At 37.5% G+C, this 9,971-nt stretch overlaps 1 non-coding gene across 1 annotated transcript; it reads left to right on the top strand.

The window, feature by feature from the left end:
- Positions 1–9,378: 9,378 nt before the first annotated feature.
- On the top strand, positions 9,379–9,485 carry LOC116126443. Its single transcript, XR_004127486.1, has one exon. It is a non-coding gene; the product is annotated as a small nucleolar RNA R71 (small nucleolar RNA).
- The last annotated feature ends 486 nt before the right edge of the window (positions 9,486–9,971 follow it).

Genomic DNA, 9,971 nt, shown 5'->3' with positions numbered 1-9,971 from the left:
GTGTGAGGTTTTGAGTTTTGTCATAAAATTTTGTGAAGATGTGTGAAAGAATTGGTTAGGGGTTGTTGTGTGGGAAGAATGGGAAATTTGGGGATATCATTGCTTCCTAAGTTATGTGTTTAAAAGAGAAAATTGAAAGAAAAAGAAGAAGAAAAAAAAACAATAAGGAAGCATGAAAAGGGTACAGATTCAATTATGGTTGGGAAAGTGATGCAATAAAAAGAAAAAAAAATAAAGGGTTTCGGGTTTAAGAGAGTAAGTTGTTTTGAGCAATTGTGTTCTTTAAATTGTAAGATTATTCCTCTTAATTGCTTGAATCCTTGCGTTCTTTTATAACCCAATACCTTAGCCTAACGTTATAAGCTTAACGAAGTCCTAATGATCTGAAGTTGTGTGTTGTTCTACATTAGTGGAAGTGATCTGAAAAGTAGGCCTATTGAGTTTGTATTTTTGAAGTTTTCATATTTATGGGATCAAAAATTTGTTTTCTTTACGGAAGTTGCATATGAGATTGCCTCTAAGGCTAGGATTGACGATTTGTGGTATGACTGTGTGGTTGAGAGTGGAGAATGAAGACAAACTGACGTTTAGGGTGCTCTTAGATGGGGGGTAATTATTGCTTATTCGTTTTGCTATATGTGTATGCTTTGTATGAGACACATTTATTGATAAATCTAGGAATACTTTGTTTTGTTTTTTCTTTTTAATTATGTGTGTTAGGACTTATAGGGTGTTTGTGGGTAACATCGCTGAAAACCCTCATGAGACTAACTTGTCCACTAGGGGGACCTAGGGGTTTACAGGCTTATTGCATTCGCTAAATGCAATCGTGATAACCTTCTAAAGTGGTTTAGTTAGGATAGTTTACTTAGGATTAGATTTTATTTTTATATCGCTTTCATTGCTAAGGATTAGCAATAAGCTGGTTGGGGGTTGTGTTGAGTGTTGGAAATGCAGATTTATTTACTGATTTGGGGGTGAAATTGTAAGGAATTTAAGATTTAATGCATGATTTATGATGTGAATTCTTGCATGTTTCGTTATCTTTCAGAATCACAGGTTGTGTGTGTTTTTTAGGTTTTCAGGTGCAAAAAATGAATTATTCGTGCTTGTGTTGGTGTTTAGATATCCTAGACTCGTTTGGGTACAGATAAATCAAGGAGAGAAGTAAAAGTGTGAAATTTCAAATTTGTGCTGTGGCTCAATTAAATTGAACCATGGTGTAAATATGCCAGGGCACAATTCAACTGAGCCGCGGCATATATAAACTGAGCAACAACACAAATCGCGTAAAAATGCCGCATTTCCAACCCTAGTTTCGGCTACCAGTATTTACAAGTTTGCCATTTTGTCTGAAAACTATATAAAGGCAGCTTTAGTCTGTTTTTAGGGAGTTTTTAGGTTTGATATACACATTTTGGAGAGAATACATTTGGGGCTTCTTGGAAATGGAGATTGGAGAGGAGAGAAATTATCTTCCTCTCATCCTCCTTTGTTCTTCATGATTATGGTTCCAAATGTTGTTGTTTCTTTTCCTTTATGTTGTATTTTGTTTTCTAGGGATTTGATGCAATCTAATTAAAGGCTTGTGTTTTATTGTTTATCTATTTGTTTGATCCATTATATTATGTTTTAGATTCATTTATTGCATTTAATTCAATCTTTAGTTGATATTAGGGCCTGATCAACCTTAATGTTAGTTGATTGATTGTATGAGACAAGATTCGATATGGAATGATTGATTTGTAGCCCTGCTCAGGTATAGATTGATTATTCTCTATAAGATCATCTTGCCCTTAATGGGTTTTCATTACTAGACTAGGCTATATGCCACTACCTAGTTTAGTTGATGGAAACACTGGTTATTACAAATGGCTGCGGTAATACCTTACAAATGAGAGACGTCGTGCCTATCTTGATTAGCTCTGTGAATGGATGATTTGTGTCTATGCGAATTGGTTCCTTCGTTGTGTAGACTAGGCCATATGCCACTAGCCAGTTTGAATGATGAAAGTACTAGGTTGAACCCGATGATGTACGAACCCTAGAATGGAGTGGAGAGAACAGTAGTTTGATGATGAACACATGACCTGATAATTATGATGGAGTTGGAGCCCTAGGATTCTTTCTATGTAGTTAGATTTAGATTTACTTTATTGTCGATTTTATGTTTTCTTTATTTCAATTCTTGTTGTTTTCACAAGGCATAGTTACTAGGATTGCGAGAGCACCTCTAGTCTTTGTGGGATCGACCCTTACTCGTGCACTATGCTGCGATTGTGACTCATGCACTTATGAAGGATTAAACTTTGTATGTCTATCACCTCTTAACTAGGTTCTAGAGTCTACCAACATTATCAATACTTCACATAGCTACATAAAATGTTTCTAAGCATGCCAAAAGAATGAAAATGGTGGTTGAACCACTCAATGAACCTCAAGCTAAATCAAGTCAACCAACATAAACTTAAAGCAATGCTTCGCATTTTCTATAAATAATATCCCAACAATCAAAATCTCATCATAGACCTATGCAAATCGTCTAGGCAACAAAAATAATACAAACATACCTAATCAACACTCAACCCAAAAGCCATAACACACAAAGATAAAAGTCAATTAAAACATGCAAAAATTTCAAAAAAAAAATTCTCTACCCCCAAAACAAAAAATGACTTTGTCCTCAATGTCAACCAATAATGAACATAAGAGTAGAAAAATGAGCTTAAGGTATGAGATACAACCCTGATTAATCCATGAAGATCGAAGTGAGCACAAATCCAGACATCCCTTCATCATTTTCTTCATCAGCGATATCTGTCAAAACACATAAACTCAAGGGTCCAAAATGTGTTAGAAAACCTCACAGATGATGGAAAAATTGCATCTCATTCTCAAACCTTAGCAAATTAAACCTAAAACCTAAGAATGTAAAAACAAAGTAAATGTAAAGACAGGAAATAACTGAGTTCGACTGTACAAAAATAAAACAAAAACCAAAATAAAACAAAATGTATCTCAAGACTCATTCATCATCATCCTTTCCCTCATCATCGCCATCTTCGTCCATGGCATTATCAGGAATTTGATCTTCATCTTCTTGCCAATCTTGCCATTAGAAGTTGGACACATCTATGCCCAAACTGGTGCAACACTTGTACTGCATCTCGTGTAACATTTGGGTTTGATCACCCAACCAATCTTGGCATCTTTCTGTTCATCTTGGTTAGAATTTGTTGCAACAGATCTTTTGTTATGGGTGAGGGTGCAGGTGTAGTAGCAGTGGGAGTGGATCTTGGTCTTTTTGAGCTTGAGTTAGCTCCTTTAACAGTAGATTTATCTTTGAGTCTCTAGAAAAAGACTTGGTCGAGGATTGGGGCAGGATAAAGAAATGGTTCATCTGCCTTCTGAACTCCAGCATTCATACAAATCTCAGTGATTAGATGTGGAAAGGCATAGCTGGCTCTCCCTAGTTTGGCCGCATGTCTTATATTCTCCATTATAATTTTGCCCACATCCATCTTCTTTCCAGTTGCAATGGCATAAAGTAAAATGGCTCTGTCTGCATCAACTGAACTGTAGTGTGTCTCTAGAATCAGCCTCACACAAATGAAGTATTGCCAAATTCTAGCCATAACTGTCAAGTCGGTCCCTTTAAGTTTCTCTTTCCCTTCTTAGTGATCTCCCAAGAGGTACCTAGCTTTGCTATTTCCCTAATTATATCGTCAAAACTAATGTCCTTGGCCTTGAATTCCAGGTAATCATCATGTTCTATTGGCTTGATTTGATAAAATTCACTGATGATCTTAGAACTAAATGGAACTTTGATACCCCTCACATACACATGCCCTAGGTCACACTCAAGAAAGTTCGCATAAAACTCTTGTACAATGGGTTCTATAGCTAGATGCTTAGGTTCTCGCAAAAAGGGTACCTAATCTCTTCCTTTGAACTAATCTTCTGCAAAGATACTGGTCATCCCTCTCTCTGCAATAGAACCCTTATACTTTCTCTGAACGGCTGTTTCATAACGCTGTTTAGCCTTAGCATTTACAAACCTATTATCTACTTGCTTGCCTTTACCCCTAGGAATGGTTTTAAGTGGCATTTTCACTCAACACAAATCACTACAATCTATCACTTTTCCTAATCCAACACAACTCACACTTAACCAACACAAAGATTCAACAATTGAACTCCAAATCAAGCACAAATGCACACTTTTCACATACACAACAATCAAATCTCCAATTCACCCCTAACAATTCAAAATTCACAATCAAACCCCAACATTACCAAACTTCCAAATGCAATCAAACAACTTGAAAATCATAAACCCAACTTCCTCAACCACAAATCAAATCAAAATCAACACTTCCTACACTCCAAACATGAATCACAACTCCAAACATGCAAGTCAAATCAAAATTTCGAGTTCATGCATAAATCTCAATATCAATCATTCAAACTATGAAATCCGTAAAAACAAAAGCATGAAAACTCAAAATCTTACCACACCCAAGCTTGATTAACCCTCAATTGCTCCAAATCGCAAAACCCCTAATTTTGGAAAACTTAGGGTTTCCAAAATTTCTTCAAAATTGGCTACATTTGGTGCAAGGGAAGGTTGTTTGAGTGTTTATGGGAGTGATCGAGTGGAGTGGTGCAAGAAAATTGACTGGAAAAGGTCAGAATTTAAAGATGGAAAATTTTTCTCTCTTGGAGGCAAAAGGGAGTTCTTGTGAAAAATGGGAGAGAAAGGCGAGTATATATTGAAAATGTATTTTGCTGTGGCAAAGAGGAAATTTCACAGCAGCTAAATTCTGGAAATTCTTCCTTTTTGTGTCAAATCAACTCAATGTCACAACGAAAATCTGGAAATTTTGTGCATAAGGATCACAGTGTGTACTCTACCACGGCGAAAATTCTTCCTTGTCGTGGCAAGGTCTAAAAAATTGTCTTTTCATGACAAATTTCAATCTTTAACCTAAAACACAGAAAGAAACACAAAATTTAATCACTTCCTACGTCAAATAATGCATAAACAATGTGTGAAACAACTAAAATCACACAATGTAACACCTACTGAAAACTAGTACAATGCATGCAATTAACAATGGAAAATTGGGCCCAAAACGTTTCTTTTCATTACAATTCACATGTCTTTTATACACAAAGGTTACTGTCTACAAAAGTGCATTTTAAAAGACAAAATAGGGGAACAGTGTAGCTATTGCTCCTCGCGCGCCGACGCCCCTCCAACCGCATCAACACCTAGAACCTGCATCCACAAAGGAAAATAACGGGGTGAGCACAAATAATGCTCAGTAAGTAAAACTCTCTAACTGTCTGTCCCCGTGTGTGACTCTTAATTCTTTCCTTTTCTAATTCTGTTTCTATTTCTGTTTCTAATAACATCATGGCCTCATCTTACCGGAGGTACGGCCGGATGGCGTTCACACAGCACCATCTCACTCTCCATGACTATCGGGTGGAATTCACACAGTACCAACCCGTTCTTAGTGACTACCGAGTGGGGATCACAAAGCACCTACTCGGTTTTCCTAACTATCGGGTGGAGACCACCTAGCACCTACCCGTTTCTCATGACTTTTGGGTAACGATCACCAAGCATTAACCCGTCTCTAGTCACTGTCGGGTGATGATCACAAAGCATCAACCCGCTTCTACTAACTGTTGGATGATGATCACAAAGCATCAACCCACTTATCTAATAACTAATCGGATAGTGATCACAAAGCATCTACCCCATTTCTATTACTCATTGGGTGACGATCACAAAGCATCGACCCATCTCTAAGGGCTATTCGGATGATGATCACAAAGCATCAATCCGATTCCCATAACGGTCGGGTGATGATCACAAAGCATCATCCCAACTATACTACTCTTCTAACTCATTCTATTGTAGCATTTTTCAATGCTCTCTACCCTTAGAGTAATTTTACCCACTAAGCTCTCTACTCATAGGGTATTTCTATACACAAAGTTTCCTACTCTTTCTTAGGTCACTTGTCAATGCATATAACAATGCACATGGATGATTCATCTCTACTAATGCACTTGTGAAATGCCAACATGCAATGTTGCAAGAATTAAGGTTCATTTCTCACACTCAAACCTCTATTAGGCATTTCATCAAACAACTCATGTGCACTATAAAACTCTATCATAGCCATGAATCTAAAACTTTTCCTAACCATCCAAAATGGGGAAAAACCCCTTCACAAAGCCATAATAACCTGTCAAATAAAACACTTCCAAAAAGGGTTTCATAACACCCCTTCAAATCCATCTCAACTACCTTGCCAATCCAACAACCCATTTCTCATATTTACAAGGTATTAACATTCACAAAGCATAGAAATCTCTATTCATACATCCATACATGGCATATCACATGTATTTCACATACATACATCATTACTATTAAAACCCTAATCAAGAAATTTCATAAATCTCAACTTGGGTTGGGTTTTACTTACTTGCTATGAAGAGACTTCACCAAATCTTCTTTCCACTTGGCTTTCTTGGCTATTCTCTCTACTCTTAACCAAAAGAATGAAAACCCTCAAAAACCAAAATGAGCTAAAATCTACAAATCACACAACTTAAGGAGAAATCCTTACCTTAGGAAGCCTTAGGTTGCTTTCTATACCCCAAATCACTTCAAAATCCCTTGGAAATCCTTGATCAAAAGAAAAGAGAAGTTGAGAGGAGAAGAATGAAGGGTTGCGTTTTTGGAGAAGAAGAATGAGGGTTTCTTTGATTCTAATTCCTTTTAATGAAATATAAACACAATCATTCCCATTTTGCCCTTACTCTTCTTTGGGAATTCCATCTATATCCTTTGATTCATTACAAACTCACCCTCATATCAACACATTCTCCATGAAAAATCCTTACAATTAACTCTCCACTTTTCCTGCTAATTAGGGGTAGAAAGGTCAAATTGTCCTTAGGGAAGAAAATGTCTAAAACTCAACCAACATGAAATTCGGCCCGTCGCCGCGGCGAAGAAACCTTTGTCGCCGCGGCGAAACTGTCCAGAGAGTTTCACCCTTGGTTCAATCCATCTTCGCCGCGGCGAAGATTCTTCTTCGCCCCGGCGAAGCTTGGTACACTCAAATTCTTCTATTTTCAACCAAAATTAAGGGCAACATTCAACATGACATTCAATCAAACAATAATAACAAAAACCAACTCGATTAAGGGCGAAAGAGGAAACAATAACAACGTACCTCAAGCGGGGCGTTACACACAAAATGAAAACTCTTGGGTTGCCTCCCAAGAAGTGCTTGTTTATAGTCAAAAGCTCAACCTTTTCAACTCCTTCATCAATCCAAACTATCCATATACATCACACCCCAAACATTTTCCTTGGAATGAGGCTTCTCTTGTTGATAATTCTTGGCACATGAGGTCTTTGTTGAGGACTTGACCACCCATTTCCATCCCTTGGTCATTCCTTTTAGGATCTGGGCATTCTCATCAATACCTTTTCGAGACTTCAACTTTCCATCAGCATTCTTGAAATGAGAAGGTGTCAAAGTGATCTCCCGGCCAGCCCCGCTTTCAACTTACATGACCTTATACCTAAATCTTTATAACTTTGTCCCTTTGTGAAGAAACTTGCTTGATTGTGGCTCGTCTAGGTATATTGTACAAACTTTTGATTTATGATCTTCATCTTCGATCTGCTTTGACTTAACCATGCATTCCTTAAATGGAAATTTGGGATCATCAATTTTGGGAAATTTTAATTGCTGACTAATCCACCGAGTCGATTTTGAAACATGAATCTTGCTTCGATGGGAATTTTAGAGCCTCAAGGACATTAAATGTCATTTCTTCATCTTGCACCCTCATGATCAACTTCCCCTCTTGCACATCAATTAAGGCTCTTTCGGTAGCAAGAAATGGCCGTCCTAAGACGAGAGGTATCTCCTTGTCTTCTTCCATATCCAGCACAATGAAGTCTACAGGAAATATGAATTATCCATTTTTACCAACACATCTTCAACAATACCTAGTGGATACTTAATCGATCGATTGGCAAGATGAAGAGAAACCATGGTCAATTAAACTGCCTTGATTCCCAATTTCTTGAAAACAGAAAAAGGCATTAGATTAATGCTAGCACCCAAGTCACACAAAACTCTATCAAATGTAACATCTCCTATAACACAAGGATCCTTGAGCTTTGGTGGTAACTTCTTCTGCAAAATGGCACTGCATTCCTCTATAAGCATCATTGTTTAATCCTCTTCCAACTTTCTTTTGTTTGACAGAATTTGCTTGAGGAACTTAGCATAGCTCGGCATCTGCTGCAAGGCATCTGCAAAAGGAATGTTAATGTGCAGTTTTTTGAAAACATCAAGAAATTTAGTCAACTGCTTATCTTGATTTTGCTTCCTTAATATCTGAGGAAAAGGAACTGGAGGAGTGTGGTGTGCCAACTCTAGTGATATTTTAGGAAATGGCAATTTTTCTTTCCTTGGCTTTGGCATCTTTTCCTTGTTTGGTTCTTCCTTTCTTGGACTTGTTGGCTTCTCCTCAATAATGATCTCTTCATCAACTTCTTCCTTCTTCCCTGGTGAGTTCTCATCCTTCCCTTTTAGTTTAACCTCTTCTAACACTATCTCGCTCCTTAGCATAATTGCATTTAGTTGCTCTCTTGGATTGGTCACAATATTACTTGGTAAGGAACCTTAAGCTCTCTCATTCAACTTTTAAGCAATTTGACCCATTTCCAGCTCCAAGTTTTAAATGGATGCTCCTTGATTTTTGAAATTTGCCCTCATCTCATTCATAAAATCTATTGTTTCTTACATGAATTTCCTGAGCATATCCTCCAATTTCGACATTCGTTGCTCACATGGTCAATGGTTCACCCCTGATTGATAGTTTGGCACTGTTCTTTGATTAATTGATTGTTTTGATTATCCTAGGATAAGTTTGGGTGATTTCTCCAACCAGGATTGTAAGTGTTGGAAAATGGATTGTTTTGTTGTCTTTGATTCCCAGTCAATGCTCGCATGGTTACTTGCACAAAAATCACATGTTACTTGAGGTGTTTGAATGGAGTTAACATGCATACCTCCTATTTGTTTCTGAAGCACAGCAAGTTAAGCTGAAATGGCTGTGTAAGCATCAACTTCATAAATATCGATGGACTTCTTTGGCACTATTCTGTCATCCAGTCTTTGGTAGTTGTTACTTACTAAAACTTCAAGTAACTCTTGAGCTTCCACTAGTATCTTTTTCTGTAAAGCTCCTTCAGCTGCTGCATCCATCATTTTTCAAACATTTGGTAGCAAACCCGAATAAAACGTTTGGACTTGCATCTAAACAGGTAAACAATGGTGTGGAAACTTCCTCAACATTTCCTTGAATCTCTCCTATGCTTCATATAATGATTCATGGTCACCTTGTACAAATGAGGTAATGTCATTTCTCATCTTTGTTGAAAAAGCTGGTGGGTAATACTTGTATAGGAACTTCTGTGCTAGATCAATCCATGTTGTGATGGTTCTAATGGGTAATGACATTAGCCATCCTTTTGCCTTATCTTTCAATGAGAATGGAAACAGTCGTAACCTAATAGATTATCTGTCACCTCGTTGTGCTTGAATGTGTCATAGATTTCCAAGAAGTTGGCTATGTGCATATTCGGATCTTCTTTTGGATCACCCCCAAACTGTACTTATTGCTGAATCATCTGGATTATAGTTGGCTTTATCTCAAAGTTATTCGCCTCAACAAGCGGTCTCATAATGCTAGGACTACACCCATCAACTTGTGGAAGTGAAAATTCCCTCAAAGTTCTGTTTTTAGCCATCTCAATGATTCTCGCCTCTCGTTCTCTTCTCTCTCTGATAAGTCTTATGGCGGTTCTTTCAATCTCTGGATCAATAGGAACCACTGGATGATTTCTTGCTTTTCGTATA

The sequence above is a fragment of the Pistacia vera genome, unplaced genomic scaffold (genome assembly GCF_008641045.1).
Source record: "Pistacia vera cultivar Batoury unplaced genomic scaffold, PisVer_v2 Contig104, whole genome shotgun sequence".
In the NCBI taxonomy this organism is placed as follows: domain Eukaryota; kingdom Viridiplantae; phylum Streptophyta; class Magnoliopsida; order Sapindales; family Anacardiaceae; genus Pistacia; species Pistacia vera.
Note: the sequence above shows the minus strand (reverse complement) of the source record. Positions and strands in the feature narration are given on the sequence as shown.